Raw genomic sequence first — 8,016 nt, forward strand, 5'->3', positions numbered from 1 at the left:
TAGTTTTCGACAAGCATCACCAATTTTACAGAGCATCTGAAATAGAATAAAAATGTTAAAAAATTTCTAAATAAATTAAACAAGAATTATTGCGAGTACTGCAATACGTACCTCATTTGTAACTATTTCTGAAATATCAAGACATTTTAGTCGTTCTATCTGTAGCAATCCATCCGTTAATTTGCCAGCTGATTTTAAATGTACTTCTTCCAAAACATCTCCTAAATTATCTTGCCGTTTTATCAAAGCTTCAATGGATATTTGCTTTAAAATTTTTAAAATCTTCAAATTTGGAAACAAATTCCTTAATTCGATAGCAATGTCTAAGATCTCCTCATTTGGTACATCAATACTGAGGCATTCCAGCTTTTCTAATTTCAGGTTTCCAAAATCGACGACAGCAGCATGATACGATGGACATAAATAGTCCAAACGCTTGAGCTCGGGAGTGTGTTTCAACACTTTTACCAGCATCGAAAACGACATTTCACTATTCTTCACCGTGAGGTGCCCTAATCGAAGACCGATCGGCGGCCACCACGTCTGAACCGATGAAATTCTTGACTCGGTAAAGGTGACGTTCTTCGCTGGCACTAACGTTAGAGGTTGATAGTTTCGATCAAACACGAGGTTTTCCGGGAACTTTATCAAAACACGTTCCATCAACTCGGAACAGCCGTCGACGGTTTCCTTCCAACGGCGACAGGCACAGCGAACTTGAAGTAAGTCCGAGACATTTAGATGTTTGAATATTTCCTCCAATACGTTGACTTGAATCTCGCCTGGCACTAATTTTGCTTTTTCAATTCCCAGCGTACAGCTCGACATTGCCAGAGTTGGAACGCTTTCAGACGCCATCGAAAAGACACTTGAGAAGCTTGATTTTGAAAAATGTTGACGCTACAGAAGATCGAAACTGACTGAAATAGTTAAGTATGGCAATGCTTATCTTACCCGAGACGACTGGCTGTAGTTAGTGGAGTCAGCAAAAATATTGTTACTACCGATAAGACCACTTAAGTATCGTATTGCAACTCGCGTGTTTTAGCAAGCACGATCACCGAATGATAAGGTGAATTTAGAATTCAGGGAAAAGTAATTCATTCTTATTGATGATTTTTTGCACTTATTAAATTAACCCTCTAAACAATTTTTGCATGAGAAACAACTTCAACACGTAATTCATCTACACGCTGCGAACAGCAAACTACTGCAACTCGGTAAACAATACCCATTAATCACAGTATCCACACCTGACCATAATTTATGTCCTTTTATCCGCAGTTTTACTTCAGCTCAGCAAAACTTTTGCTCATATTTTTTCCTATGCTGTTGAAGCAACAGCGACATTTGCCAGCAGCGTCACCGAGGCCTAATTACAAACTCATGTTGCGTTTGCCGATGGGAAACTCTCGCTGCAAAGTCTCAATGATGTCAGGACTCTTACCTTCTTTGCCGGTTTGTAACTCATTTTGCTCAGAAAAAGGGGAAAACTTTGTCAAAGTCATTCCGGCTTCTGACGTCAGACTGGTTAGAGTAATGAAATTTGTTTATTGAAAAAATATATGTAATTTTTAAATCAAGAAATTTGAAATTCGACAAAATTTCAAGCAAATTATTTATCAGGCCATTCTAACCATAATCTTTCCAGAAAGTGAACCACCCTAACTGAGGAGCATTTCTTACCCTACCTGAACCTAAGAGCTGGTGCGTGTGCGAACGGTAACTTTGCCAATTACGGAAGCTTAATTGCCTGTTTGGAACGGATTGTTCCGTCCATGCACAACACTAGGAAGAAGTGAGATCTTTGGTTGCGAAGGATGTTGACAGGGACTTTGCGGATGGCACCATCTTCAACCAAGACAAGTTTTTTTTAGGCTGTTACTGTGATTTACTGCCGAAACGGGATAACCTTGGGGGATATTTTCGATAAAAAAAACTTGATTGCAATTCACAAAAAAATATCAAATTTGTTGTACATAATTAGTAAAAGAGATAACTATATTTTTTTTTAACAAATCATAATTTAATTGCCAACTTAAACCACCTATGTGGATGGAGCCTTCCTCACTTATTACCAACAATGGCTGATATGATGGAATTGTACAAAAATTTCATCTATTTTTTAGATCCGGCATCCAAAAAGTACATAAATGTCACTAAAGTGACCAAGACTGTCTTCCTGAAAGGGCTTACATATTCTTTTTTACATTTTAAAAATATTTGCATGGTCATATCTCTGTGACAAAAAGCCGTTTCAACGAAGTTTAGAAAAACAAATGTAGTGAGTTGTCTAAGCTGCTCGATTTGTATTTTCAAAGATCGGCACTTTTTTCAATTGAAGAACTGCATATTTTTTGGAAAGTTGCCATATAAAAATCGAGATATTGCCGGTTTAATTGAAAAAAAAAACAACTCATTGGAGTACTTTTTGATTGCACATATAATTTCGTTTGACATTTTAAAGTTTTTGTTTTTTTTGAAAATTACCATCCCATTTTCAAAATATATAAGGCCGTTGCAAATATTTTCAAAAGTTTTTGTCCCTCGGCTCTGGCTGGAAACGAGGGGGGGGGGACAAAAAACTAAAAAAATATAAATACTAAAATAGCATGCCATAGTTTCAACATTTGCGAGGAAAAGGTGTTTTAAAATGTATTTTACACTAGTTCAGTTGTTTTGCAACAAAAGTTTTCAAAAAATGTAAAATTTGACGAAAACAAAAATTTTAGCGAAAAAAAACTTTAGCGATAGTAGGCATCGAAAATTTTCAAAAATTCAAAAGATTTTGAAATCAACCCAAACATGCTAAAAATGATTCTAAACGCAGGGGACACTCTTAAAAAATAACCTTGCAAAGTTTGAAAAAACACAAAATTTTAAAATAAAAAATGTTATTCTAAATGGAAAAATGACCCTTCTGGGTCAATGTAGATTCGAAAAGTACATTAAATTTCCCATAAAATGACATGTTCCAAATTTTTTTACAATCGAGTAACGGAAAATGGGAGAGTTTTTAAAACTTTTTAAGTGTTTTTTTTTCGACGAAAAATACGTTTTTTCGGAATTCTGAGTACGCCAACAAATTGAGCATCTAATTTTACATAAAAATCCCTTTGACCTCAAATTTCTATCTCATCACCGTTTCAGGCTGCAAATTATTGAAAAACACCTCTTTTTTCACATGTTCAAAAATGATAGGGGTCGTACCGCCCCTCCGTCACGATATAGCAAAAAACGGACCTCGGATTCGTGATCAGGGACAAAAGATACCCCTTAGGACAAATTTTCTCGCAAATCGAAGAGGGGTCGCGACAACTGCTGTGTGAGTTGGCGGAGAATAACCTATAAAGTCTTATAACCCATCCCTATACCAAAGACGAAGATACCAAATCGATATAAGATATACTTCACAGTATTCAAATTTTTCAATTTTCATAGGTAATTTTATGACGCAAAATGGGTTCTTTGGGCATACGCCACGCAACAAAGTTTCAGCCAGCATATAAAATACAAAAAAAAATATTTGAAAAAAAGTCTCATTTCCTAAAGAATTGTTGAAGAGTTATTGTTGTCATACGTAACGGTTTCTGAAGGATTTTTTTTTATTTCTTAAATCCGGATCTTTTTTGGAAAAAAACGCTCGCATTCCAACTTTACAAAAATCGAAATAAATTTAATCTTAAATTTGCTCAACATTTTGATGAAAAAAAAGCATAGAAATGAGTTTAAACCTTTAAAGATTTTTTTGCAATTCCACTGTGAAACTGTCAACATTTCCTGCCCTTCTGAAGAAACGAAACGGCCTACTTTTCCCTACCAAAAATAACAGAATGGAAAATTAATACCTTTCAATAACAGTGCTGAAAAGTTCTACTTTTCAGCACTGAAATGGGTGCTGAAAAGTTGAACTTTTCAGCACTAGTATCGAAAAGTAAAATTTTTCAATATTGTTTTGTTTTGAACGATGAATTTACTAAACACATGAATGTTTGACATATAATTCCATTAAATAAGCGTTTTTCGGAATTGCAAAAAATGTTGTAAGCATCTCGTTGCAAAACTTGATTTTTTCAGCACTCGTCGTATTTATCCAACTCGGTAAACCTCGTTGGATAAATGTACAACTCGTGCTGAAAAAATCTTCTTTTTGCAACTTGTTGCATAAACTACTATTTTGCAATTCCGTCGTGAAACTACTTACTTTTCCTGGCATTCTTGAACGACGAAATAGCCTACTTTTCTGTACCAAAAATAACAGAATCGAATAGCAAAACTTTTCAAGATAAATGCTGAAAAGTAACACTTTTCAGCACTGAAATGGGTGCTGAAAAATTTCACTCAATGGGTGTTTTCCGGAATTGCAAAAAATGTTGTATGGAACTCGTTGCAAAACTTGATTTTTTCAGCACTCTTCGTATTTATCCAACTCGGTTAACCTCGTTGGATAAATGTACGACTCGTGCTGAAAAAATCCTATTTTGGCAACTTGTTGCATAAACTACTATTAAGAAACTTAAGCAATGAATAAACGATATAATGAACGGTAGTCTGCAATCAGCAGAGAAGCGAGTCAGGCGTGCGTCCTTCACAAACCAAAAAAGTGCTAAAAAGTGCAAAAAATGCCTCACGACAAGAAAAAGAGGCGGTCCTCACCAGCAGGATCGGCAGATTTGTAGAAGCTAAAGAATGCCGAAGCGCTACCTGCAAAGCCAGGCAGTTTGAGCAAGGACGCTCAAAAATTGTCTGGAAACCAGTTCGCTACCCTCCCTGTGGACGTGAGCGAGAAGGAAGAATTTGAACGACGGGAAAAGTTGCCACCCATTTTTGTGAAAACATCGTCATCGGATTCGGTGCGAAAGTGGCTGACCGGGTTTATCAAATCTGGTGCTTTACGAGCTTCCATTCGCTGATGGACTCAAAATTCTGCTACCTACCAGAAAGTATTACAACTACGTTCGGGATTTCCTGAACAACACAAAGATTGAATACTACAGCCATGACGATCCAGGTAAACGCCCCATGAAGCAGGTCCTCCGAGGCCTGTACGACATGGATGTGAGTGTGCTGAAAGAAGAGCTCAAAACTCTTAAGTTGAACGTGATCGAAGTTTTCAAGATGACGAGACACAACAAGGACATCAAGTATCGTGATCAACTGTACCTGGTTCATCTCGAGAAAGGATCGACAACGCCGTCTGAGCTGAAAGCAGTTCGGGCAATTTTAAACATCATCGTGACTTGGGAACGTTATCGTCCAGTGCACCGTGACGTGACGCAATGTTCGAACTGTTTGCAGTTTGGACATGGTGGAAGGAACTGTTTCATCAAGAGTCGTTGTGCAACCTGCGGAGGTGAGCACAAAACTCAAGTGTGCAACACAATCAACGAGAATATCAAAGCCAAATGCTTCAATTGCGGCGGTGACCATTCGACCAAGAATCGAAGCTGCCCAAAACGTGCTGAGTTTGTAAAAATTCGGCAGCAAGCGACGACGAGGCACCAACCAGATCGTCGCAAAACACCACCAGCATACACGGACGTGGATTTTCCTGCTTTGGCGTCACCAGGAGCAGGATCTGTTCGAGTGGTTCCAAATCTGCAGCCATTGCCGTTGAACCAGCGGCAAAGAGTTGCAGAGAATACAACACCTCCAGGCTTCAGTCAGCAACCGAGGGAAAACCAACCAACATCAACGGGTGAAGGCAGTAGTGACCTGTTTTCACCACAAGAACTTTTGAACATTTTCATCGAGATGACAACAACACTGCGTGGTTGCAAAACTCGTGCAGAACAAGTGAGAACCCTTGGAGGATTTATCTTAAAATACAGTTCGTAGTTTACTCGTTCTAATGATTTTGAATATTACAATAAATTTGCTTTTTTAGTTATAAGTGAGGATTAGTTGTTAAAGTGATTTTTTTTTACCCAAATGTATTCGATTCAATGCAAAAATGTAAAACAATTTGAAGTAAATAAATGAATGTGAACAGTTAATAAGAAAACGAAAAATATAACAAAGATGAAGAGCATGTAGCCATACCACTTGGAATGTAAATGAAATGTAATTATTATAAGAAAGTTCAATAAAGACATATTTAATTTCAAAAAAAATATATAATGAACGGTTATTTTTAAAAATATTTTCTGTTTCATACATGGAGATCTTACAAAGCTCATTGTGGGACTAAATTTAAAATAATCGTACTAAATTTAATTATTACAATACTGGATTTTTTGTACAAAAGTGCTAAATTAGAATTGTATGAAATAAGTAACAAAAATAAATAATCTGTTGATTTTTTTTCAGCGCACTCGAATGATTTTTTTTTGTGGTAGCTAGGTTTATCTTTAAAAAAATCTGCTCTTATTTAAATGCTTTTAGAAGTTCTTCTTAACTTCAAGTTTAATTTCAAATGAAATACATTGACAATAAATTAAATATAATCGAAAATTCCAAAAAAGCATTTTATTCAACAAATAGTTTGTTATTTCTCCAGAGTGATTTCTTCTCTCTCTCTCTCTGAAGCTTTTGAAAACAAGTGGGTGGAAAAGGTTACACTTAAATTTTTAGAGGACATCATATACCAACTTTCCCAGAACGTGCCGAAAATCATTAACTGAGTTGTGAATTTTCGAATCAATACTGATGTTTTCAAAAAATGTATAAGCTGGTCGCAAAAGTTTTTCTACTTAATTTTTCGATGTAAAATTGAATTTGCTACCAAATAGTACTTTTGTAAAATTTTCATGAAGTGCACCGTTTTCAAGTTATAGCCATTTTAAGGTATCTTTTTTGAAAATAGTCGCAGTAATTCATTTTTTAAAAATAAGTACCCATGCCCATGACCTCACCTTTTAAAAAATATTTTTGAAAAACTGAAAAAACTCTCTTTAATTTGCTTTTATAGACTTTGTTGATACACCCTTAGTTGCTGAGATATTGCCATGCAAAGGTTTAAAAACAGAAAATTTGATGTTTTCCAAGTCTCACCCAAACAACCCAACATTTTCTAATGTCGATATCTCAGCAACAAATGGTCCGATTTTCAATGATAAAATATGAAACATTCGTTAAATTTTCCGATTTTTCGAAAACAATAATTAAAAAAAATTAAACCAAGACTAACATTTCAAAAGGGACAAATATACAATATTACCCCTGTATCAGAAAATGAAAAAATTTAATGTGACAAATAGTGAAATTAAAATAACCCAAAAAATTAACCGTTTAACTTTTTTTCAGTGTAGTCCTTATGCACATGTGACAAGATAGCACGAATTAAACGTCAAAGTTTTGATGAGCAAACTTTAGATGTACTGCCTTTTCAAGTTTCGTGCTACATTCAACCCTGATTCTATAATTTGGCTAATATTTCCATTGAACAACATCAACATGTTTCTACCTAAACATTAGCGTGGCTCACGGATATATGAAAAAGACAAAGGTGTTCAATTCCAAACGCCTCGACCGGATTTTTGTAGCAATATGGCCCCAGAACATAGCCTGAAACTTTGAGCGCATTTGGTAAAGGTTTAGTACTTCCACCATTGACCTGAAGTTAGTATGGAACTTTTAAAGATTTACTATGGGAAATTTTCACTTTTAACCTCTTCTTAGATAAAGTTTCCCAAAACCCAATCAAATTTTCTTATTCTCAAGTTTCTTATAGCTTTTGATCCGGGGAACAACTTTGTAGAACATCGCAAAGCGCTAGGAATTGATCCTGAAAAGATACAGGATATTTTTTGGAGCTAGGAATTTTTTTTTTAACGTGCTCTAAAAATTTGCCTGTATCTTTCCGGGATTAATTCCTAGCGCTTTGTGATGTTCTACAAAGTTGTTCCCCGGATCGAAACCTATAAGAATCCACTACTTTGAGAAAAAATCATAGGGCATAGGAAAAAATACTCGAAGAAGAGTTAAAAAGTTGAAAATAACTAAATTAAATTTATTGAAATTTCTTTATAACTTAAGGTCAATGGTGGAAGTTCTAAACCTTAACCAAATGCGCTC

Source organism: Culex quinquefasciatus, chromosome 2, assembly GCF_015732765.1.
Source record: "Culex quinquefasciatus strain JHB chromosome 2, VPISU_Cqui_1.0_pri_paternal, whole genome shotgun sequence".
In the NCBI taxonomy this organism is placed as follows: Eukaryota; Metazoa; Arthropoda; class Insecta; order Diptera; family Culicidae; genus Culex; species Culex quinquefasciatus.